General features: G+C 37.3%; 1 protein-coding gene and 1 non-coding gene across 9 annotated transcripts in view; one reads left to right on the plus strand and one right to left on the minus strand.

Moving 5' to 3' along the window:
• Positions 1-25,844, plus strand: part of LPAR1 (lysophosphatidic acid receptor 1) — a 171,995-nt gene that overhangs the window by 122,903 nt on the left and 23,248 nt on the right. The window lies entirely within an intron of this gene.
• Positions 18,285-18,390, minus strand: LOC135277383 (U6 spliceosomal RNA). The gene has a single exon (XR_010344989.1). It is a non-coding gene; the product is annotated as a U6 spliceosomal RNA (small nuclear RNA).

Consider the following 25,844-nt stretch of genomic DNA (forward strand, 5'->3'; position numbering starts at 1 on the left):
GCCCCTTAGATCACAGCTTACTGCAGCCTCAACCTCCTGGGCTCAAGCCATCCTCCCACCTCAGCCAGTCTGTTTCTTGTTATGTTTTTATTTTTGTTTTTGTTTTTTTGACAGGGTTTTGCTCTGTCACACAGGCTGGAATGCCTTAGTGATCGTAGCTCACTGCAGCCTCAAACTCCTGGCCTCAAGGGATTCTCCCACTTTACCCTCCTGAGCAGCTAGGACTATAGGCAAGTGCCACCACATCTGGGTAATTAAAATTTTTGTTGTTGTTGTTGTTGAGATAGGGTCTCATTATGTTTCCTAGGCTGGTCTAGGACTCCTGGCCTCAAGCATTCCTCCCACCTCAGTCTCCCAAAGTGCTGAGAATACAGGCATGGGTCACTGTCCCTGGCCACATTTGGTTTATGTATACTACAATATCTTTGTAGACATACGATCTATGATGATTTTTACAAAATTATAGTTATGATAGTTCAGATAGTGTTTTACCCATTTTAGACATGATAAAACAGACTCAGAGAGATTATGTGAATTGCTGAAGGAAATTCAGTATTTGCTAGATCCCTTACCCTAACTTAGGATTGTAGTTTCAATGCTGGTGCTCATTACTTGCTATTTTGCCACCTTTAGTATTTCAAAAGCTAAATACAAAAGAAGAAGAAAAGAAAACAAAAGGAAAAGAAGATAGTTATTCTCTGATTTTTTTTAAAACAATGAAAATTTGCTATTTCTGTGCGTTAATATATGTAAGTACTAGAATGATTTTAATTAGTGCATAAAAACCACAACAGTTGAAAAATATTGCCAGTGCTTTCTCATTAGAAATAATTAGATAAATTGTTTATCAACCTTACTTGAACTATGCATCCAAAGCATTGTATTCATCACTCAGAAAAGTATAATACAAACATTGGTAAGTTTGATTTCCAGTTGACAGAAAAATGCTTCAGAAAAAGAGGCAGATTTTCTCTTCCTCTCATTCTCCACTTTTCCAAATGTTCAGATACCTAACCCTTCCACCCATGCTAGAGCTGTTGCTGCCTAACCACCTTCTGGGCACAGTGGCATGGAAATACATCATCAGGGTGTAATTTTGTGCAGAGCAGAGAGAACATACTATTATGGAATCAAGTCTCAGCTGAATAGCCTGGCCTTAGGCTGTGTTTTGATCTCTGTGTTAAAATGGAAGTGAAACATTGCCTCCTTCTTTGAGGTCTATACAAACTTTGCTGATTCTGTGCTCATTTGGTGATTTTCATGCCCAAGTAGGTGAAGGGAGAATAACTACGTACATAGACATGCAGCTTTGAGGTTGAAGGCATTGACGTGTGTGTGCTGAGTCACTATGACAATCTAAAGAGGACTCTGTTGGCCAATTAGAAAATTGAGGAAGTTACAGGCTGTCTGGGTTAAACATTTCCTGGTTTATTGGAGGCAGATTTCTTTGGGCAAGCAAGCATTGAAACCCCCACAATGATATCATATGATGGTTCTCCAGCAAAGCATTTTGGATATGGTGACAGCTGCTTTAGTTTAAGTATCTGGAACATCTAATGTGGGAGAACTTGGCTAAATGATGTGAGAAGTAAAGAGAGGAGTCTGAAGTTTCCATGACACTTTTTTTTCTGTTTAGTTGATTAAAAGGCAATTCCCATGCAAATTGTCTCCGTCTATTCATTTTATGTGCGACATAACAAATTGTGACAAACTTAGTGGTTTAAAACACACCCAGGAATTATCTCTCCATTTTGGAGGTTAGAAGTCCAGGCAGCATACCTGGGTTCTGTGCTCAGGGTCTCACAAGCTCAAGCATGCCAACTGGGTTGCATTCTCATGTAGAGGCCCAACTAGGGACGGATCTGCTTCCAAGTTCTTTAGGTTACTAGTAGAATTCATTTCCTTGTGGCTGTAGAATTCATTGCAACTTGTGTCTTCAAGGCCAGCGATAGAGAGAGAGAGAAAAAAAAAATCTCTACTTCTTCCAGCCTCTGGCCTCTGTGAGAGCTCACTTAAATAAGTCCAGCTGACCTAGGATAATCTCCCTCTTGATCAATTTATTATCAATTTAATTACATCTGCAAAACTCTTTGACTTTTGCTATTTAACAGAACCTAATCAAGGGAGTGGCATCCTATAACCATTGCCATATTCTATGGTTAGACTGGAGTTACAGGTTCTGCTCATACACTAGGGAGAGATCGTGTGACTCATTTCGGGGCATCTTAGGGTGTGTCCACCATAGATGTACCATTTTGAGTACAGATGGGAAAAAAAATTAGCTTTTTAAAAATGCTGTTTTAAAGGAATTGATGTTATTAGGTTGAAGACTAAAGAATGGAATATTATGTATTTAAATGTATGCTTATTTTTTTAAAAAGTTGTGCCAGGAATATTAGTCATCTCTTAAAGAATGTATCCTCTAGCACTTCATTTTTGAATTTTCCTCTTTAAATTTTGGCTACAGAGACATTACTCTTTTTTGAGTCTCAGATCTCTTTATCTATTCCTCTCTATTCCTTCACTTCCACTTCCTTCATCCCTTCTGTTTGTTTTTGAAATGACACATTTCTAACCTGACAGTTCCTTCTGTCCACTCACCTCAAGGATGGCTAGAAATCTTGCACCCAGACCACTTACTTCCTGAACATAGTGACATGAAAACACGTAATCATGATGTAATTATGACCCTACAGATAAGCCAGCCACTTTTTTGGGTTCAGGTTGTAATCTGAGTGTCTGCAGAATGGCCTGTGGGTGAAAGACCTTAGATTGTTTCCATCTCACTGTTAAAATATAAAAATATATTTTCTTTTTGGTATAGGAAACATGCTTATTTCATCCCTGTTGGGTGGTTTTTCTGTCCAATAGGAGTATTGCTTAAATAATCTTGCAGAGGTGTGTAGAGTATGTGCCTGTTTATTTGTACTTAATGTTTTATTAAAAAGAGGATTTGGCTGGGTGCAGTGGCTCATGCCCATAATTTCAGCACTTTGGGAAGCCAAAGTGGATGAATTGCTTGAGTTCAGGAGTTAGAGACCAGCCCAGATGACATGGAAAAAAGGGCCCTATTTCTGCAAAAAAAAAGTTAGTTGGATGTGGAGGTGCATGCCTGTTGTCCCAGCTACTTGGAAGGCTGAGTTGGAAGGATAGCCTGAGCCCTGGAGGTGGAGGCTACAGTGAGCCACGATTGTGCCACTGTACTACAGCCTGGGTGGCAGAGCGAGATCCTGTCTCAAAACAAAGTATTTAAGACAGCTTAAAAAGATGCATCCAGTTCAGAGGACAAAGTTGAGTCAAAAATAAGCAGGAAAAAAAAAGGGAAAGGGAAAAAGAAATGTAAGAAACTGACATGGAGTCAGGTAAAGACATATTTTCTAGCAGTTAATGCAGATGTAAAACACAATAAGGTTCATGATTTGGTGCCCATAAAGTAAAATCAGAAGAAATAACCCTTCTAAGTACTGAGTCTAAAGGGACATTTCTCATGTGGGCATTGCTGTGTGATGGATGCCTCAGCTATGATGTGATGTTCTGGACAGCTCTACATTCTTTATGGCACACAGTACTGTGTCCCATAAAGTCATGTCATGTCATTTCTCAGTGAAGGTTGGTGGTCTGTAACCAAAGTGCAGTTCAATGAGAAAACATCTCTGTGGGGCTTAAAAAATATAGCCCAGTCATGTGGCTTTCTAATATATTGGTTGGCTCCCTCAAGAATCAGGTTTAGCATAGTGTTTCTTAGTCTTATTAAAAACTTATTGCCCTGCCCCCAAAAAGCTTAAGAACTTTTTTAAAAATTATTTTTGAGTTGGAGTTTCACTCTTGTTGCCCAGGCCGGAGTGCAATGGCACAATCTCTGCTCACTGAAGCCTCCACCTCCTGGGTCCAAGTGATTCTCCTTCCTCAGTCTCCCAAGTAGCTGCAATTACAGGCATGCACCACCATGCCTGGCCAATTTTTGTTTATATTTTTAGTAGAGGCAGAGTTTCACTATGTTGGCCAGACTTGGTCTTCAACTCCTGACCTCAGGTGATCCACCTGCCTCAGCCTCCCAAAGTGCTGGGATTACAGGTATGAGCCTCCATGCCTGGCCAAGAATATTTTAAAGTTTTGTTTTTCATACCTTAGCTTATATTTGAAAAGTTGTTTTATCTTCCAGCTACAAAGTTGTTATAATATCGACAGTGTACATACCCAGCACTAGTTATTTTGCTGTATCTGCCCTCAACAGCCTTAAAAAAAAAAAAAAAGAATGTATTTTGGCCTATCCAAAATAATGAATTATATGGTTCTCCATGCATTTTAGGTTACGGTTATTTTTTCCAAGTTTTAAAAAATATTATCTTTATTGGTAACATCTGGATATACCTTTTTTATAATTTCCAGTTAAAGTCAGTGGAGTTTTTTTGGGGGGAGCGCTTGGGAGTAATTAGCATTCTCTAGAGAAAATTGGGAAAATTTAAAAAGACATCTGCCTCATTAGGAGACTGTTCCACCTCAGCTGCAAGAAAGAAGAGAAAAAAATAATCATGGCCAACCCAAGGGTCTCTGCATAGTAATAATAATAATGGTCTTCCTAAGGAGGGTCTGAGTAATCCAGGCCACCTGGGTCTGAGTCATAAAAGCCCTCATGCAGTACTTATTATTCACTACTTTATTTCTGATTATAAACGTAAATAGTATCCTATGTCAATGTTTTAGAGTATACAGAATCATTTAAATAAGGATACAAAAGTGATCTTGAACTTCACCACCATTTTGACATACTTTCATCCTGTGTGTTTTTTCTTGTGACAATATTGCATTGTGGTCAGGAGCTAAGGCCTCTGGAGGCATCCAGATCTAGAGTAAGATCCCAGCTCCATCATTCTTAGCTGTATTGCCCAGAGAAGTTTCTTGACCTTTTTGAACCTCCATTTCCTCATTTGTAAAGCAGAGACAGTCTTATCTCATAAGGTTATTGCCAAGGACTACATGAGAAAGTATATTCAATGAGCTTATTAGCACAGTGCAAATTATATGACAGGCCTCAGTAGATACTGGCTATTGCATGCTTATGTGTGTGTATACATCCATTTAAATGTGTATAGTAGTGTTATGTAATTGATATCATACTGAGGTTTTCTTTGTCCTTTAAATTTAACATCTAACATTTTACCATAGGTTATATCATTCTATATTTACCTGTTTGTTTGATTTTAGTCATTCATGTTGTTATTATCATGATTTTCAAATTTATAATTTGATAATTTATTATTGACAAACAGAAGTAAGCAAGAGAGGTAAAAGAAGGCAAACTTGTTCAATTTTTCTTCTTAGAGAAGTCAGTGTCTCATTTTTAATGATAATAACTATGGAAAAATAACTAAAATATGGATCTAAGGAATTTAAACCATTCCTATCCATTTTCATCTTTGTAATTTCATAAATTTATTCTAAGAAAAATGTGTATATAAAACTATGTGATTGTGGTTATATGTGTACATACACATATGGACATATGTATGTATATACACATATACACATTTTGCATAAGATGTTCACAGATGGGATTCTGGAGATGGAATTACAGAACTTTTTTTGTTGTATATTCTTTTTTTTTTTTTTTTTTTTTTTTTTTTAAGACAGAGTCTTGTTTTGTCTCCTAGGCTGGAGTGCAATGGTATGATCCCGGCTCACTACAACCTCCGCCTCCTGGGTTCAAGTGATTCTTTTGCTTCTTCTGCCTCAGCCTCCCAAATAGCTGGGATTATAGGCATATGCCACCACTCCCTGCTAAGTTTTATATTTTTAGTAGATACAGGGTTTCACTGTGTTAGGCAGGCTGGTCTCCAACTCCTGACCTCCAGTGATCTGCCTGCCTCAGCCTCCCAAAGTGCTGGGATTACAGGCATGAGCCACCATGCCTGGCCTGTTATATATTTATTTTCAAATGTTCTGCAATGCATACTTATTATTCTCATGATCATAAAATACCAATAAATATTAACGTTTTTAAAGTGAAAGAAAATAAAGAAAAACTATGAAATTATAAACACACTTTTGAGAATACAATTATGCAGGGAGTTTAAAAACCATTGAAATTATCCTTAAGGACAGTGTCTGCATCTTAAATGAATGACCTTCTCAACTGCATATGCATGCAGCTTGCACAAAGGAGCTCTCACTGTCATTCTGATCATTAAATTCTGTCTTTTTTTTTTTTAAACTTGTGAGATCTGTTTTATTCAAGTTTCTATACAAGCCAAGTGGCTAGAACTAAGGATAGGTTTCATTTTGAGGATGAGATTAGCAGTCGACTTAGCTTGAGAGCTAAAACATTCATTTTTAAGCAGGAGAAGTAAAACACAGAAGTATCATCTCAGCAAGCAAAATAAAACAAGTTTTTTTTTTTGTTCCTTGAGTCTTTAATAAAGGAAGGAAGTGAAAGAGATAAAAAGAGGTCTGTCTCTGCATACTGTACTAGGCATCTTCCATGTCAGTATCAGCATTCTGCCTCCCTCGATAAGACTGTCTGGGAAAGAAGGAAAACCAAGAATTATTCTCACAACCAGAATTGTTCTAGAAATTTTGTAGAAACACATTGATTAAAGACTGATATGGTTTGGCTGTGTCCCCACCCAAATATCACCTTAAATTGTAGCGCTTGTAATTCCCATGTGTTGTGGGAGGGACCTGGTGGGAGATAATTGAATCATGGGGTGGGTCTTTCCCATGCCGTTCTGGTGGTAGTGAATAAGTCTCACAAGATCTGATGGTTTGATAAGGGGAAACCCCTTTCAGTTGGCTCTCATTCTCTCTCTTGCCTGCTACCATGTAAGATGTACCTTTTGCCTTCCACCATGATTGTGAGACCTCTCCAGCCACATGGAACAGTGAGTCCATTAAACCTCTTTTTCTTCATAAATTACCCAGTCTCAGGTATGTATGTCTTTATCAGCAGTATGAAAATGGACTAATACAAAGACATTTGCATATGCAATAATAAAATGGTTTGAAAGTTAGGGAGACAGCTGCATAAGACAAAGGGAAACAGAATTAGAATCAGGCAAGAAAGTTGTAAGTTCTTGGGCATGGAGCTTGCTTTCTCCTGGGAAGAGTTGTCTTTTGAGATGCTGGCATCCTTTGCGGACAGCAAACAAAGGAAAAAAGCGAAGAGAACTCCTTTTTGTCAGAACTCCTTTTTGACAGAACTCCTTTTTGTCCCGGATCTCCTGCCAAAAATAAAAGTTAGTGATGCTCGTCAAGCTTGGATGTGTCTTGTTAATACAGTCTGGTAATAGCCAATCTCTTGTGGAGAAATATAGCAGGTACCCAACTGAACTTCTTAGACATTCTTTCCTCTTTGAGCATGTAACCTTTTCTCTACATTATACAACATAGTCACTTTGATCCTACTCAACAATTTAAATAGATCCCTACTGCCTAAGAAGGAAAGCTAAAATCTCTTACCCTAATGTTTTCATCCTTCCAAAATCACATTGCAGCCTGTCCTTCAGTCTTATTTTCATAACTCCACTTCATTTGCTTTGTTCCATTCAAAATGTGCTTTTTTGTTTGTGGGAATATCTTAATTAGGCTTATCTGCTGGTCTACTCTGATTATTACATAGTTTTGTAATATCTAAAGCTAAAAATGGATATATGTACTTATTAAAATAGAGCTTGATACGTGTGTGTGTATACATATATGTAAAAGTACCTTTCATCAGTACTTTTAGAAAGACTTGATTGATTTAAAGACTTTTAGAAAGAAATATGTGTGTATGTATGTTATTACAGGTTGGTGATGATTTTAGTTTCTTTAGGTTAATGAACCTTTCTGATTTGGCTGACTTGTAATAGTGGTAAATATTACCTTTTGGAAACCTGTACTTAATCTAACAGGGGCTCTAAAAGTCTGTACTTTTTATGCAGCATGGTCTGGCAGAAAAATGCCTTTGGAGTCAGACAGTTAATTACCTGAGTTATATAAACAAGAGGCATCTACATAGATACATAGCTAAATTCCTAGATAGATGGCACCTATTATATGCCAGAGGAGTTTCTAGGTCAGGGAATATAATGGAAGATCTGGATTTGAATTCAGACTTTAGTTTGAATGGAGCATGACAAGTCAGTTACTTTCAAGTTTAAGTTCCTCCTCTGGGAAATAGCACAAATAGCACACACGATACTACTTCATAGGATGTGCTAAACAGTAAATGCAAAGTGCCTGCCATGCAGTCCTGGCTTAATGCCTGTTAACCTCCTAACCTTGTTCCTATTGCAGAACTTTCTGAGGCTGAAAATCTGATCTTTCCAGATTTGAACAGTTGCTCTGTTTAGCTGAGGTCAGCCCTTTTATTATTTGGGTCAGTCCCAAGAGAGGCAAGATTAGCACCCTTTGAACTGAAAGAAGCCCTTCCCATCTGGAGGGCGAAGAAGGAAGAACAGAGTGTCCTGGCGACGTTTAGAAAGGAATCTCTAGCCCTTCTTCTTGGACACAGTTTGAGTAATGCAAAAACTGTGATACGGAGACACTGTCATCATCAAGAAGCTTATGGGTATATTTCAACAGTTGGTTCAAATTTAGACTATGCCAGCTTCTATAGTTGATGAAAGACTAAATATCCAAACACTATCTCCATTAATAAAATTTCAATACTCCCAGAATGACGAATGTCTGAAAACGGGTTTTATTATGAAAGGAGAAGCTCATTTGGTATTTCCTCTTCTCTCTTTGCTTTTAGAAGAAAACAAAAATGAGAAAACTCTGCAGTCAAGGTCTTTGCCCCTAATGATTCTTTTTTTAAAACTGTCATGAATAGATAAGAGTTTTTCTTTTTTAAAGTTTTGTATTCTATCCCTGGGTCAGGGATCAAATATTTGCGTTTGTAAATAAGTCAGAATTGTCTTTGAGGGGTGGAGATTCCTAGCAATGTTCAAGTTCACAAGTTGCAAGATTCTGTGATGTGAAGTTCTTCTAGTCACCCAATGATGGAAAGGGTCACAGCAAAGAGATCTGGCCTCGTGGGTGGTCAAAAGTAGGGTGTGTTTAGAAAGAAGTTGTTTTTCTTTCCATTTTCTGTTATTGTTTAAAAGCTGTAATGTAGTCACACTGTTTCTACATTGATACTATGCTTTCCTTTTTCCCTCCCACATCCCTCAGTAACCCAGACATATATTCATCTATCCACCTACCTTCACTTCCTATCACCCAAGGGTTTCTGCCTTTTAGGTTTTCTTTAGACTGAGATACTGTCTCCCTAGCCTTTCTGCTTTCTGGCCGTCCCTTAAAACAATCACCCAGCCCTTTTCTGTATTATATGTGTTAATTCTGATCTGAATTGGGAAATAGGCATATGGGAAAGATACAGGCATACCTTGGAGATATTGCAGGTCTGGTTCCAGACCACTGTAATACTGCAAATATTGCAATAAAATGAGTCACACAAATTTTTTGGTTTCCTGGTTCATATGATAGTTATGTTTGCACTATACTATAGTCTGTTAAGTGTGCAACAGTAGTATGTCTAAAAAAATTACGTGCATACCTTCATTTAAAAACAACTTATTGCTTTAAAAAATGCTAGCAATCATCTGAGCCTTAAGCAAGTTATAATCTTTTTGAAAATATTTTTTCTTTTTCTTTTTTCTTTTTTTTTTTGAGACAGAGTCTTGCTCTATTGCCAGGCTGGAGTGCAGTGGCATGATCCCGGCTCACTGCAACTTCTGTTTTCTGGTTTCAGGCAATTCTCCTGCTTCAGCCTCCAAGTAGCTGGGACTACAGGCATGCACCACCACGCCCGGCTAATTTTTTGTACTTTTAGTAGAGACGGGGTTTCACCATGTTGGCCAGATGGTCGATCTCTTGACCTCGTGATCCACTCACCTCGACCTCCCAAAATGCTGGGATTACAGGTGTGAGCCACCATGCCCGGCCTTTTCTTTTTCTTAAATTAAAAAAATTTAAAGTATCTTAAGTCTGCTTCTTTTTTTTTTTTTTCCCCCAAGACAGTTTCACTTGTATTGCCCAGACTAGACTGCAATGGCACGATCTTGGCTCATTGCAACCTCCATTTCTGGGTTCAAACAATTCTCCTGCCTCAGCTTCTCAAGTAGCTGGGATTTCAGGCACCCACCACCACGCCCAGCTAATTTTTTGTATTTTTAGTAGAGACTGGGTTTCATCATGTTGGCCAGGCTGGTCTTGAACTCCTAACCTCAGATGATCCACCCTTTTTGGCCTCCCACAGTGCTGGGATTATAAGCCATCACGTGCAGCCTTAAGTCTGCTTCTTAATTTTGTTTTCAAATATTCCACTTGTTTTTTTTTTAAGACAGGGATTTCCTCTGTCATCCAGGCTGGAGTGCAGTGGCACAATCTTGGTGAACTGCAGCATCTACTTCCCAGGCTGAAGCAATATTTCCACCTTAGCTTCCCAAGTAGCTGGGTCACAGGTATATACCACCACGTCTGGCTAACTTTTGTATTTTGGGTAGAAATGACACTTTGCTATGTTGCCTAGGTTTGTCTCAAACTCCTGGGCTCAAGCAATCCACCTGCCTTGGCCTCCCAAAGTGCTGGGATTACAGGTGTGCACCACCATGCCCGGCACAGGTCATGATCTTTCTGCTGGTGGAGGGTCTGGCCTTGATGTTAATCATTGCTGGCTAATGAGGGTGGTGGTTGCTGAAGATTGGAGTGGCTGTGGCAGTTTCTTAAAATGAGACAGCAATTGCCACATTGAGTGGTTCTTCCTTTCACAAAAGATTTCTCAATAGCATGTGACACTTTGATAGCATTTTACCCACAGTAAAACTTCTTTCAAATTCAGAGTCAGTCCTCTCAAATTCTAATGCTGCTTTATCAACTAAGTTGATGGAGTATTTTCAATCCTTTGTTGTCATTTCAACAATGACAACCAGGGTATATTCTATCTCCAGAGACCATTCTCTTTGCTCCTCCATAAGAAGCAACTCTTCATCCATTAAAGTTTTATCATGAGATTTCAGCAATTAGCTACATCTTCACGTGCCACTTCTAATTCTAGTTTCTCTTGTTCTTTCTTCATATCTGCAGTAACTTCTGCCACTGAAGTCTTGGGCCCCTCAAAGTCATCCATGAGGATTGGAATTAACTTCTTATAAACCCTTACTAATATTGATATTTTGGCCTCTGCTTATGAATCATGAATGTTCTTAATGGCATCTAGAATGGTGAATTCTTTCCAGAAAGTTTTCAACTAACTTTGCGAAGATCCATCAGAAAAATCACCATTTATGGCAGCTCTAGCTTTACAAAATGTACTTAATTAAATAAGGCTTGAAAGTCAAAATTACTTCTTGATCCATGGGCTGGAGAATAGATATTGGGTTAGTAGACATGGATACAACATTAATCTCCCCGTACATGTCCATCAGAGCTCTTAAGTGACTAGGTACATTGTCAATGAGCAGTAATATGTTGAAGGGAATCTTTGTTTCTGAGCAGTAGGTTTCAATAATGGGCTTAAAATATTCAGTAACCCATGATATAAACAGATATGTTATTCAAGCTTTGTTGTTCCATTTATAGAGCACTTGTAGAGAGGTAGAGTAAATTTAGCATAATTCTTAAGGGCTGTAGGATTTTTGGAATGGTAAATAAGCACTGGCTTCTGCTTAGAGACACACCAGCTGCATTATTCTCTAACAAGAGAATCAGCCTGTCTTTTGAAGCTTAGAAGCCAGGCATTGACTTTTCCTCTCTAGCTATGAAAGTTCTAGGTGGAATTTTCTCTATGTACTTATTGGTCAGTTATGTTGTGAAGTGAAACTGCTCTAACAATAACATTTGGGCCAGGTGTGGTGGCTCATGCCTATAATCTCAGCACTTTGGGAGGCCAAGGTGGGAAGATAGTTTGAGCTCAGGAGTTTGAGACTAGCCTGGGCAACATGATGAAACCCTGTCTTTCCAAAAAATGCAATTAGCTGAGTGTGGTGGTAGGCACCCGTATTCCCAGCTACTTGGGAGGCTGAGGTGGGAGGCTCACTTGACCCCAGGAAACAGAAGTTGCAGTGAGCTGAGATCACACCACTGCATTCCAGTCAGACTGGATAGAGCCAGACCCTATCTCAAAATAAATAATAAATAAATAAATAAAACACTTTATTTAATAAATGAAGCAAAACAAAAAGATCACTGATCACAGATTACCATAACAGATATAGTCATGAAAAGTTTGAAATATTGTGAGAATTACCAGATGTGACACAGACACAAAGTGAGCACATGCTGCTGGAGAAGTGGTACCGCTATCCTTGTGTGATGCAGGGCTGCCACAGACCTTCAATTTCTAACAAATGTAATATCTGTGAGCACAGTGAAATGAGGTGTGCCTGTACAAGAAGGTGCTAAGATGATGTCACACTGTCACTGAAACACCAGGGGTTTGATCTAGGTCCTGCTGGCCACTGCACAGAAAATCAATCACTGAAATGCCAAGCATTGCCAAGGAAGAAGACTTTCATTGGGTGCTGCACCTGATAAAATGGGAGTTCAGACTCAAATACATCTCTGTGACTGACTAAAACCAGGGGTTCATATAGAAGGGAAGAAAAGACACAATTTGTTAAGAAATAGGAACTAGAGAGGGGGCAAGGAAGCAATCATGATGAATGAGGGATGTGGCATTTGGTGCAGTGATCTAGTGAGTTTTGCTTCTTTGACACTTTTTTGAGAGGCCTGAAGGTCCTTTTCTGAAAAAGGAACTCAGATAAAACAAATATAAGTTTCAAGCTTTAAGACAAAAAAGGTCAATTTCTATGTTTATCCAAAAGAACAGTCTATGGGACAATGGGGTTGGTTTCAGTACTACCCTGGCATCTGATTGGTAGTTCTCTATTCCCTTCTGAAATGGAAACTACAAGACTCCTTGAACATTTTTCTCTACGTGACCACACCAGTTCTTCTGAAAGGATGCTGGGCACAGCCACCCTTTCCCTCCAATATAGTTATTTCCAGCAAGAGCAACTCCAAGAGCTGGCCTTTTGCGTTTTCAAGGCCTCCTAGGAAGTCGTATTCATGTCAGGGAGTTTCTGGTCCACAGGAAAAAAAAAGGCACTTCCTCATAGTGCTTAGGTAACTTCACTACCTAATGAATCTCTCTGAAAGACTAGAATGTTCCATTCAATGCAGTTACTAAAATGTATTTATCCTTTTAGATTATTCTGCTTTATATTTCTCTTTGAGATTCTCTCAAAGATATTATATGGCACAAGACTTAATTTCAATAGTAATTTCCTGTTTTAATGCTTTATAATGAAAGTAGTTATAATTTGGTACATTTAAATTTTAATCAAAATAGCCATCTAGACAATAACTTGTTAATAGTATTAATATAAAATTAATTATAAAATATCAATATTAATTTATTAATCATTTATTATTAATGAATTATAAATTTTAAACAAATGTCTTAATATTTTAAGATACTTTAAGTAAAATATTTTAAAATTGCTTACCATTTGTGAACATTTAGATACTTAAAATTAACAATAATTTAGTTCCTAGTAAATAGAAAAATGTTCCTAAAATATGCATAAGGAGAAAAAAAAGAAAAGAAAAACACACTGATTATTTATTTCCAAAGAACAAGTAAACAGGAAGCAACTGATGAGAAGCAGAATTATTTCGGTTGGAAATAGCCCTTAGCCTTTATCTTCTGCAGTGTAATTTTCTTCTGAGTCTATTTAAGTTTCCCTGAAATCAGAAAAGGGGTGTGTGTGTGTGTGTGTGTGTGTGTGTGTTTTGTCAAAGGTTAAGTCTTTCTTTTTTGATATGAAAATTTTAGAACAATTAAACTGATGTAAATCAAATTACTATTCCTTGAATAGTAAGCCATCCTTATGCTCTCTGTAGTTCTTTTTCAGTTTTAATCTCTGCATTATTAATAATAATAATTTTATTCTACTGTAAAGATAACATATGATCAGTACAGATATACTGAGAAATATTAAGAATCAAAGAAAGAAAATAGTAACATGTAGTCTCAGTATGGAAAGACAACACATATCCTTTGTCTGAGAAGATTTTTCTGTTGTCCAGACATGTGAATGTCAAGAGAGAAGATAAAATTAATGAATCAAAACAGTTCCTGTGAACTTATATAGATGTTGCTTTACTGGACCATGATTTTTAATGTTGTCAGACTAACTGGGGTCAGTCTGATTATTCTCCCTTTACAAGTAACATGTTTATTTTGGCTGAGGTGGTTGTATCTTCTTTATAGTTTATTCTCTGTACCCTTTCTTTCACCAAAGAGTCTGTTTCATTAAAGACCAAGAACGTTTACCCCTTGCCTTTTTATAAAACTGAGAGTATTATAACCATCAGTGGCTCAAGGCCTGTCAGGTCTCCAGTGAGTCATTCTAGGTTGTTCATCATACATCTCTGTTCATCTTAGTTTCTCTCTATTCCTCTCTTGATTTTTTGCTGGACAGCATATTATGAGGAATATTTATTGTTTGTGACATTGTGGCCATCAAATTCTTAAATAAGATTTAGTCCTTTCTCAGAGATGGTATTATCCTTTTCCCCATTATGTTAAAGTGATATGAGCAATGTAATTTTTAACACTTTTCAAATACGTATCAACTTTTGAAATTAGATAGCCTCATATAATACCAGAAAATATACATTCATAGAAATTGTTTTGGTCTTAATTCTAGATTTTTTAAGTTACAGAATTAAAATGTTAAACTGAATCCATTTTGCATCAATAAAGGATTTTTATATCATATTTTTTAGTAACTTCCTTTATCCTTAAGTTGGCCTTTAAAGCATATATATCCAGTATCACTCCATAGAAACCTGGGTTTTACAAGTAAAATATATAGTTCATTTACTTTATGTGATATATTTGTTATGGGTTGTATTTGCTGAATATATTTATACATTTTATGTGGAAAAGCATTGTAATTTAAAGAGTTTTGTTCTAAAGAAAATCAGCTGTTTTAAAAGTACTTTGAAACTGGTTATAAGCCATAATAGTATTATTGTTGTGAGGCATTTTATTTTCCTGACTGTAAGAGTCAAACCCAAGAAAAATATTTTAATATGAAAAAATATTCTACCATACAATGATCAGGATATATACGTTTACTAGATCATATTTTGAGGTGACCATTTTGGCATATGTTGAGTTGGTACTAAAAATGAAAAGATGAGCTTGCATTTCTAGCACAGGCTAAAACTATGAAGATGATATTCTTAACAATTATGTGCCTTTAATCAGAAATTTTCACCCAAAGAAAAGCATGCTTGAAGTAAGTTTTTTTAAAAACATCATTAGTGTCAACATTATATTATACAAATTAAGAAGTAGGATTTTTTCCTTTTATTTATGAAACACATTACACCGAAGTGAGAAGGGTTAACATCATTCTAACATATAATAGAAGACAGAGAATGGACCATGGGTTGATTCTGGAGTTCCAGAGATCTTAGGAGTCCCAAACATAAACAGGGAGAATTTTGGCTTTAGAGGTAACATCTATCTTGTCCATAGAACTTGACTTATTTTTGTGCCATAACCTTTACTGATCTGGTTGAAATGTTTTACTTTGTTTCCAAAACCATTGCTACCTATGGTAAAGTTTCTGACAAAGAGCATGCTCCTGGATTATAATAGCCACTGTAGAAAGCTTATTACATGTTAAGTGTTTGAGATATAGAAATTCATTTAATTCTTATAGCACTGCTATAAATTAGATATTACCATATCCTTTTCACAGATGAAGAAACTGAGCCTCAGGGTATTGAGCTAGGACACTCAGCCAGCAGGTGCACACACTGGCATGTTCTAGCCCAAGTATGTTCACCACTATACTGGACTGCCTTCCTGTGTGATTTCATCTGCTTCTGTCTAGGAAAAATAATTCCATAGAACATAAGAGACTAAAGGAAATGTAGAGAGTCTTTTAAATCCTTACATATTACTGATAAGAAAATGGAAGGCTTTTAACTTTTATGGTAAATGGTACAATTAAGTTGTTTATACTTATTTATGAAACATAGCAGGCTGGACGTGGTGACTCATACCTGTAATCCCAGCACTTTGGGAGGCTGAGGAGGGCTGGTCATTTGGAGTCTGGAGTTCAAGACCAGCCTGGCCACCATGGTGAAACCCTGTCTCTACTAATAAAAAAAAAAAAAAAAAAAAAAAAATTAGCTGGGTGTGGTGGCACATACCTGTAATCCCAGCTACTGGGGGAGGCTGAGGCAGGAGAATCACTTTAACCTAGGTGAAGGAGGTTACAGTGAGCCAAGATCACACCACTGTACTCCAGCCTGGGTAACAGAGCGAGACTTTGTCTGAAAACAAAAAACAAACAAAAACCCAAAACAAACAAAAAACACAAAAAACCATAGCAAAGGCATATTTTTGTTTTAAATGCATTTCGTTGTCTGGTGTACCCAACCATCCATATAGGACCTAGCACTTCTGAAAGATAAATTATCTTGCCACTTATGCAGACTTGGAATAGGATAGCATGGTGAACTGAGGAAGAAGTGAGAGCATGTTAAGTTGGTGGACCATGATCAGCATCAGCCAATTTTCATATAGTTACTTTAGTTTCAGAGATTTCATATAGTGATCTAAGAGGATGCTGAATGAACAGCAGTTAATAGTTGACTCTGCTTTGCTTATTTGTGTTTACTACCAGAGATGGGAAAGAAACGAATAATTTCTCCAAGTGGAAATGGTCCATGCTCCAGTGGGTTTATGTTTCCTTTGAAGTGTCTTCCTCTGTCACTTCCTCTCCTCTCTACTTGGGATTTATGAGAGCTTGGAGTGTGTCATACAATATCCTCTTTGGATTATGAATTTTCTTACAGTTTTCAGAGCACTTTGAGAGCTATCTGAATCATAAGGGATAACACAGGATGGATGAGAAGAATGAAAACCTGTAATAATGTATAGAATTATCACTGGGTATGGTCCATGTTGTCTTTCAGACTTACTTCTCTAGCCACTCCTATTTCAAAGATGTGGCAGTTAAGGTTCAGGAATTTCTGGTGATCTGCATTCCTAGTTAAGAGTCAGAAACATGCTGCAGCCTAGTTTTGTCTCAGAATGAGGAAGCTCCTAGTCTAGGACTTCGCCGCAAACAAAGTATACTTTTATTTATATTGAGTCATTTAATATGCAGAATCCCAAATAGATATTGAGGACTTTTGGGATTATACCTTGATTTATTTATTATGTTTTTAAGTACACCTCTCTGAATAGTTTTCCTTTTGATTGCTCCCTCACTACAATACACGTGTGACTTATCACAGTCTACTGATAGCAACATTTTACCACTTTGAGTGACACATGGAAATCTTATTTCCATTTAAATGCTGTTACCTTTCCCATTTTTAAATATTATTGACTTGAGTATCTGATGGTGTTATAATGTTTGTTTCAGTCATCTAGTATATCTTATGAAACTCATGAGGAGGATCATCTATCGTATGTAGCCATATTTCAGCTCATTTTGTTGTTTCTTTCCTGATGCTCCAAGATTCCATCTTCCATCATTTTCTTTCTGTTCAAAAAACTTATTGTAGCCATTTTTTAAAGTTCTGCTAGCAACAAATTCTTTTTGTTTCTTTCATCTAAGAATGTTTCTGTATTCCTTTCATTCTTGAAGTATAGTTTTCCTGGATATAGAATTTGAAGATGACAGTTCTTTGTTTTCAGCACTTGGAAAGTGTGCCATTTCCTTCTGTCCTGTATGGTTTCAGGTAAGAAATTTGCGGTTATTTGAGTTGTTGTTCCTTAATAGGTAATGTGTTGTTGCTCTCTGCATGCTTTTGAGACTTTTTTTTGCACTTCACTTCTCAAATTTTTAATTATGAAATGTCCTGGAGTGAATTTCTTTGGGTTTATCCTGTTTGAGATGTATTCAGCTTATGAATCTGTAGATTTATATTTTTTTGGCTGAATTTGGAAAATGTTAAGCCATTATTTTAAAAGTACTTTTTCAAACCCACTCTCTTTTTTCCCCTCTCTTCTGGACCTCTGATCATGTAAATATTGAACCTTTTGTTATTGTGTTACAAGTCCTCGAGGGTCTGTTATTTGTTTGTTTTTAGTCTGTTTTCTTTTTGTTGTTCAGACTGAGTAAATTTGATAATTCTGTTGATCTGTTCTTGGGTTCACTGATTCTATCCTTTGTTACCTTTACTTTACTATTGAACCCATTCAGTTTATATTTGTTGTATTTTTTAGTTTTATAATTTCCATTTGGTTATTTTTTAATTTCTTAAAAAATATGGAATGCTTTACAAATTTGCAAGTCACTTTTGCACAGGGCTATGCTAATCTTATCTATGCTATTCCAATTTTAGTGTATTTGCTGCTGAAGTGAGCACCATGTTTCTTTTTTATAACGCCTAGTTCCTTGCTGAGATTTTCTATTTTTTTCATTTGCTTCTAAATAATTTGCAATTCCTCATTGAACCATTTTGAGGATGGCTGCTTTAAAATCTTTGTCAATAAATTCCTCATCTGATTCATCTCAGGTTTAGTGTCAGTTGTCATTTCATAGTCAAGTTGTAGTTTTCCTGATTTTTTTGTTTGATGGGTAATTTTTCATTCTATCCTGGAATTTGGCTATGGTGTGAGGATACTGAGTCTGATTTAAATCTTTTGTTTTAGTAGGCAGTCATCCCATTTAGGTTTAGCAAGAAGATCCTGGCCTAATTTTGTAGGTTGTGCATCCAATGACAATTACATTTTCAGAGACTTTGTGGTACTAGTTTGGTCTGCTTTGTTTATCTGGGGCTGCTAGGGTCCCTCTTGGTGCCTGCTGGTGCTGCCTGAAGGAGTGGAGTTCCTGGGTAGGGCCTCATGATGCCTCTGATGGGGGTAGAGGAAATACAAACAGATATCCTGGAGACAGACACTAGTGCTGAGTACTGTCCCTCTCTCCAAGGAAAACACTTCCCAGGTGGAGCCTTTTTCTGTGGCAGGATCCCCTTTGCTGGTGCTGCAAGCTGCCTGCCGTTTCTCATTGGAGGAAGGGAGTCTTAGGCTTGGTGAGTAAGGAGAGTGCTTTCCTGGCTTCTTATGGTTAGCAGGTGTATTAGTCTGTTCTCACGCTGCTAATAAAGACATACCTGAGACTGGGTAATTTGGAAAGGAAAGAGGTTTGACTCACAGTTCTACATGGCTGGGAAGGCCTCAGGAAACCTGCAATCATGGTGGAAGGGGAAGCAAACACGTCCTTCTTCACAAGGCAGCAGGACAGAGGAGTGCTAAGCAAAGTGGGAAAAGACCCTTATAAACCCATCAGATGTTGTGTTAACTTACTATCACAAGAACAGCATGAGGGTATCCATCCCCATGATTTAATTACCCCCCACCTGGTCCCCCACAAGATGGATTATGGTAAGTACAATTCAAGATGAGATTTGGGTGGGGATACAGCCTATCAGCAGGGCTCCTGCTCCATTTTCCCTGGCCAACTTGGTAGTGTTATTGGGATTCCCCTTTGGCCTGAGTGGGAATGACCTTTTTGGGCTGGCTACTAGGTTGAGGTTCTAGAAACACTGGGCTTGGGTGACCTTCTTCTGTGAGGTTGTGAGTTGTAAGACACCCTCTCACAATGACATTCCTCTAGTTGTGGTGTCTCTAACCAGTTCATCTATCGGAGTTCTCTGGCTTCCTTTTGTGTTTTTTCTAGGGTTTGTGTTTGTACTTAGCTTGGAGGTACTGGGGAAAAGTATCTGTCCCATTTTGTTCAGACCAGAAGTCTTATGCAGGGACTATTTTTGGGTGGAGGTGGAGTGGGAGTAGACCTTTAAGACTACCCATAATAGAAAAAGTGAATTTGGTTAGTGGCTTTGTTTTAGTAGAAAGTTCTGTATGTTTCTACCTTTCATAGTTCCCTGTAAACAAAACTGAAATGCAGTCTACCTGCGCTCTCTCTTTCCACCCACTTTGTAATCATGCTGTGGTATGGTTTGGCTGTGTCCTCACCCAGATCTCATCTTGAATTGTAGCTGCCACAATTCCCATATGTCATGGGAGGGACCTGGTGGGAAGTAATTGAATCATGGAGGTGGGTCTTTCCTATGCTTGTCTCATGATAGTGAATAAGTCTCATAAGATCTGATGGTTTTATAAAGGAGAGTTCCCCTGAACACACTCTCTCTTGTTTGCTGCATGGCAGATACTCCTTGCTCGTCCACCATGATTGTGAGACCTCCCTAGCTATATGGAACTGTGAGTCCATTAAACCTCTTTTCTTTAAAAATTACCCAGTCTTGGGTATGTCTTTTTAGCGGTATGAGAACAGACTAATAAATGGTGCCTCTATGGGCTTCAGTGAGCTGAAGTTCTTGTATTTTTAGGAGCGTGGAGGAAGAGTTAAATTAAAGCCTCACTTTCAGTTTGCCATTCTTGTTGCAGTGGGAACGTGAAACAACAAATACTCTTTAGGCCACCACTTCTCCTTCTGCCTTCCTCCTGATTGCCTCTTGTCAACATCACCAAACTTAACTTCGCAAGGATGGGAAAAATGAGTGTTTAAAGACAGTCAAATCTTATATGTCACCCTCAAAAAGGGAAAGAAACCCTAAGTGTAAATGCCATCTGGCTTTATTTACTCATCCTCCCCCGTCTCAGAAACACTTTAAGCAGATGCAGGCTTTCACTCTAAAGAGCAGTTTATAGGAACAGATTGAAGAAAAGATATGTTTTAAACATTTCAGCACTATAAATAGATTCAATTAACTTTGTCACTAAGTGTTCTGTAACTTAAGATGCCCTAGCCCTTGGCACATACGAGCAAAAATCTAAAAAACACAGGGAAGGTGCTGATGAAGGTTTTGGATAAGGGTTCAAATGGTAAAATACTACCTTCACTTTTAAGACAAATCTAAAAGAAAGTTTAAAGTAGTAAATATAACTCTATAAAATACAAATGGAATTCTTAAATTTCAGGAGCCACCCAAAGATTCAGAAATGAATCATATTTCCTCATTTGTTGGGCATTAAAAAGCTTGGGAATGAATGGTGCCAGAAACTGTAACATTAAAAGTAGAAAAACTTGATTCTTCCTTAGATGAATTTATGTGTGACTAGAAATGCTGTGAAATGTTTTCAGGTAGGAAAGTACTTGGAGCACAGAATAAAATGCCTGTTCTCTAGGATTTGTGGGAGAAAACTTTATCTTAAATTATTCTAGGTATGAAATCATTTATGGCTGTAACTTTTTATTTTAACACAATGGGGGTGAGAAATATGGACCAATAAAGATGCTCACATCCTTATCCCTGGAACCTGTGAATATGTCACTCTACATGGCAAAAGAGACTTTACAGATGTGATTAAGTTAAAGGCCTTGAAATAGGGAGCTTTTATGCTGGATCATTGGCTCTGGAGAAGAGGAAGAGTCTGTGAGCAGTGGAAGCTTCTGAAAGCTGGAAAAGTCAAGGAAACTGATTCTCCCTGAATCCTAAAGAAAGAATTATAGCCCTGCTAACACTTTGATTTTAGCCTAGAAAGGACTTAGACCAGATTTCTGACCTCTAGAATTATAAGGTAATAAATTTGGGTTATTCTGAGTCACAAATCTTGGGATACAAGATTTGTTTCTTTTGATTACAACAGAAATAGAAAACTAATACAAATACCTGACTTATTTTTCTGGCTAGCCATATGTAGAAAGCTGAAACTGAACCCTTTCCTTACACCTTATACAAAAATTAACTCCAGATGGAGTAAAGATTTAACATAAAACCTAACACCATAAAAACCCTAGAAGAAAACCTGGGCAATACCATTCAGGACATAGGCATAGGCAAGGACTTCATGACTAAAACACCAAAAGCAATGGCAACAAAAGCCAAAATAGACAAATGGGATCTAATTAAACTTAAGAGCTTCTGCACAGCAAAAGGAACTATCATTATAGTGAAACAGCAACCCACAGAATGGGAAAAAATTTTTGTAATCTACCCATCTGACAAAGAGCTAATATACAGAATCTACAAAGAACTTCAACAAATTTACAAGAAAAAAACAACCCCATCAAAAAGTGGGCAAAGGATATGAACAGACACTTTTCTAAAGAAGACATTTATGTAGCCAACAAACATATGAAAAAAAGCTCATCACTGGTCATTAGAGAAATGCAAATCAAAACCACATTGAGATACAATCTCATGCCAGTCAGAATGGTGATCATTAAAAAATCTGGAGACAACAGATGCTGGAGAGGCTTGGAGAAATAGGAACGCTTTTACACTGTTGGTGGAAGTATAAATTAGTTCAGCCATTGTGGAAGATAGTGTGGTGATTCCTCAAGGATCTAGAACTAGAAATACCATTTGACCCAGCAATCCCATTACTGGGTATAATATACCCAAAGGATTATAAGTCGTCCTATTATAAAGATACATGCACACGTATGTTCATTGTGGCACTGTTTACAATAGCAAAGACTTGGAACCAACCCAAATGCCCATCATTGATAGACTGGATAAAGAAAAAGTGGCACATATACACCATGGAATACTATGCAGCCATAAAAAAGGATGAGTTTATGTCCTTTGCAGGGACATGGATGAATCTGGAAACCATCATTCTCAGCAAAATGACACAAGAACAGAAAACCAAACACTGCATATTCTCACTTATAAGTGGGTGTTGAACAGTGAGAACACATGGACACAGGGAGGGGAACATCACACACCAGGGCCTGTTGAGGGGTAGGGGGGCTTGGGGAGGAATAGCAGGGTATAGAGGGATTGGGGAAGGATAACATTAGGAGAAATACCTAATGTAGATGACAGGGGGATGGATGCAGTAAACCACCATTGTATGTGTATACCTATGTAACAATCCTGCATGATCTGCACATATACCCCAGAACTTAAAGTGTAATTAAAAAAAATGACAAAATAAAAATTTTAAAAAGTTGTTTTCAATTAAAAAAAGAGCATTGCTATTTGTCTCATATAATTTTTTATGTAAAAGCATTATCTATACCACTGACTCTGCCCCCAGGAAAACATTTGGCGATGTTTGGAGACATTTTTTATTTTTCCAACAGGGGTGGGGGGGGTGTATTACTGGCATTGAGTGGGCAAAGGCCAGGGGTGGTGTGAAATACCTTACAATGGAATGACCAGTCCCCCACAAGAATCATCTAGCCAAAGTTGAGAAATTCTGAGCTAGGTTAATTTATATACTCAAAGCATGTAGGAAATTGAGCCTTACAAATTCAATTTGCTTTAAACTAATGGCGTAGTCCTAAACTAACTGCATAGACCTAGACTGGCCAGTGGGGTAGCTATTAGAAACACATGACTGTTCAAATTTAAATTCATTACAGTTAAACAAATTGAAAAATCCACTTTCTCAGTTGCACTCATCATTTTTCAAGTGCCTGATAGCCATATGTGCCTAGTGGCTACCATATTTGCCTAGTGGCTATCATATGCAATAGCTCTGATATAGAACATTTCTATCATTGCAGAAAGTTCTGTTGGGTAGTGCTCGTCTTCTCAACTCTTGCTACTCAAAGTGCTATACATGGGTGAGTAAAATTAGCATCACCTGACAGCTGTTAGAAACGCTGACTCTCAGGTCCCACTCTAGACCCACTGAATCACAATCTATATTTTAATATGTCTCTAGGTGATTCATGTACACATTCAAGTTGATTAAGCACTGGTCTAGTAACTGTCTCTTGCTTTCTTTCTCCTCTTATCATTTCCTTTCTCCTCACTCTGTTACTTCCTGCACTTGTTACATAAATGTCTTTCTTTCCAGCTTCACTTTCTGGTCTCCTCAAGCCAGGTGTGTGTTTTATTTCATCTCTATATTCTCCCAAAGACACTGACCACATTGTATTGCACAAAATAGCTGCTTGATATTATTTATAGATCAAATGAACTTTTGAAAATTCTGGGTATAGATCATTTTCATTTTAACTGAATGGATGGCAGCCATCATTTTTACTTTGTAATTTAATGCAAGCATTTCCTAGAGTTTCAACTATGAAAAAAAGATAACCATTTCAAATATCTAGAAATTTCATAGTAAATTGAAGCTTCCTAATGATTTCACAGAGTGAAGACAAAAACTCATCCTAAGTATCCTATATTCTAATCCTTTATATGTAACAAAATGTAGCCACTATTTCCATTCTTAACACTAATTGCAGACATCTCCAGAACAATAATTTGTTTAATGAAATAATTTTTATTGTATTTTTTAAAAACCCAGAAAGCAAAAAACAATTTTCCAGTATTTGTCCAAAGAACTTAAGGGGATTATCAGGTTTTTGGTAGTTATCAAAATCTGTTACTTTATCTGATGGTTACAACTACAGGGAATTAACTCATTTTTTCTTTGCATGAATTCAGTGAAAACACTTATAGGCTGTTTTGGAGTTAAGGTGAAACACATTACGTGAAAGGCCTGATTTTGTGAATATTGCATCTTACAGCAAAAATAAGAATTCACTGCTGCTGAAAAGGAGCAAATTGAAAACTGGTTTAATTAGCCAGAGATTTCTCAGGCTGTAAGTGATCTCCTTCATTTTGCAGATGAAGAATTTGAGGCCTAGAGAAGTTGGTACTAGTCAAAAGATCAAACAGTTGCATGTTTTGTGGAAAGGGCCATATTGGAGACTTGCTTTTAAACATAGCTGTCTTCATCTCGTAAATGTGTGCTGTAAACCAGATGACCCTTGAGGGCCTTGCAACTTTTAAAACATTTTAAGTCTAGTTCTCCCACTCTAAGTATAGTGTTGTTATAGTTTCATACTGCTTCTCTGAAGACTCTTTTTGTCTGTAAAAAAGGATGGATAAATGGATGGACGCTGTCACAATACTAGTACAAAAGTTAGATTTAAATTTATGTTTCTTTGCACACGCTAATCTACATAAAAAAGTTTTTACTTATGTAGATGAATAAAAGTGCCAAGTTATATTCTCTGATAAAATAGTTTTGTAATCCCAAAGCTACTGGGCAAAGTCGAACAGACATATATTTTTTAAATTTCTAAAAGCAAAACTAACACTGGAAAAAATAACTTGGTCCAGAAATATTGGTTTGTATTGCTTGGAATTGTAAGTACTTGTTGTTTTAGGGTCTTTTTTACCCTTTAGGATAGAGCCATGGCTTTCAATGAACTCCCAGAGGCACCAGTGTCACAGAAATTAGTCACTAAATATGTATCTGAAGACAGGTGAAAAATCTGACTTGTCAAGACTATGATTCTAATAGTAGGGTTTCTTGAGCTCACTGGTTTTGCTGTTAAATATTTTCTTCTTTCCTCCAGAAATTCTGTGTTTGAGGATTTTATATATCCCTTGTAAATAATCCCCAAATAATGAAAACTCAACAATAACAGTGGTGAAGAGACAAGGGTCATTGACAATAGTAGTGTGGATATCTGCTCACTTAAAAATCAAAGGCATTATTTAAGTGTATATCTTGTTATTTTTTCTACTTTTCAATGTTTCTCCCTATCTTTCTAGAATTAGCTCTCCAGTTGTCTTTTTTCTTCTCCCTTATATTGTCTTATCTTCAAAGACACTGTGATGGAGTTTAGTAAGGACGCTCTGATTTGAAGAACACAGATGCCTCTGACTTATGGAAGAGGAAGCCAAGTGCTGTTCCACTCTCAGATAAACAGATGGCACAGATGCAAAAATTTCTCCCTATAAGATCTGTTTGGAATTCTGATGTGTTTAAGAACTTTGCCAGCATGCTAAGGGGCTTGAAGGGTAGTGTGTTAGTCTGTTTTCACACTGCTGATAAAGACATACCTGAGACTGAACAATTTACAAAAGAAAGAGGTTTACTG

Source organism: Aotus nancymaae, unplaced genomic scaffold (assembly GCF_030222135.1).
Source record: "Aotus nancymaae isolate 86718 unplaced genomic scaffold, 86718_ANA_hifiasm-v0.15.2.pri h1tg000003l, whole genome shotgun sequence".
In the NCBI taxonomy this organism is placed as follows: domain Eukaryota; kingdom Metazoa; phylum Chordata; class Mammalia; order Primates; family Aotidae; genus Aotus; species Aotus nancymaae.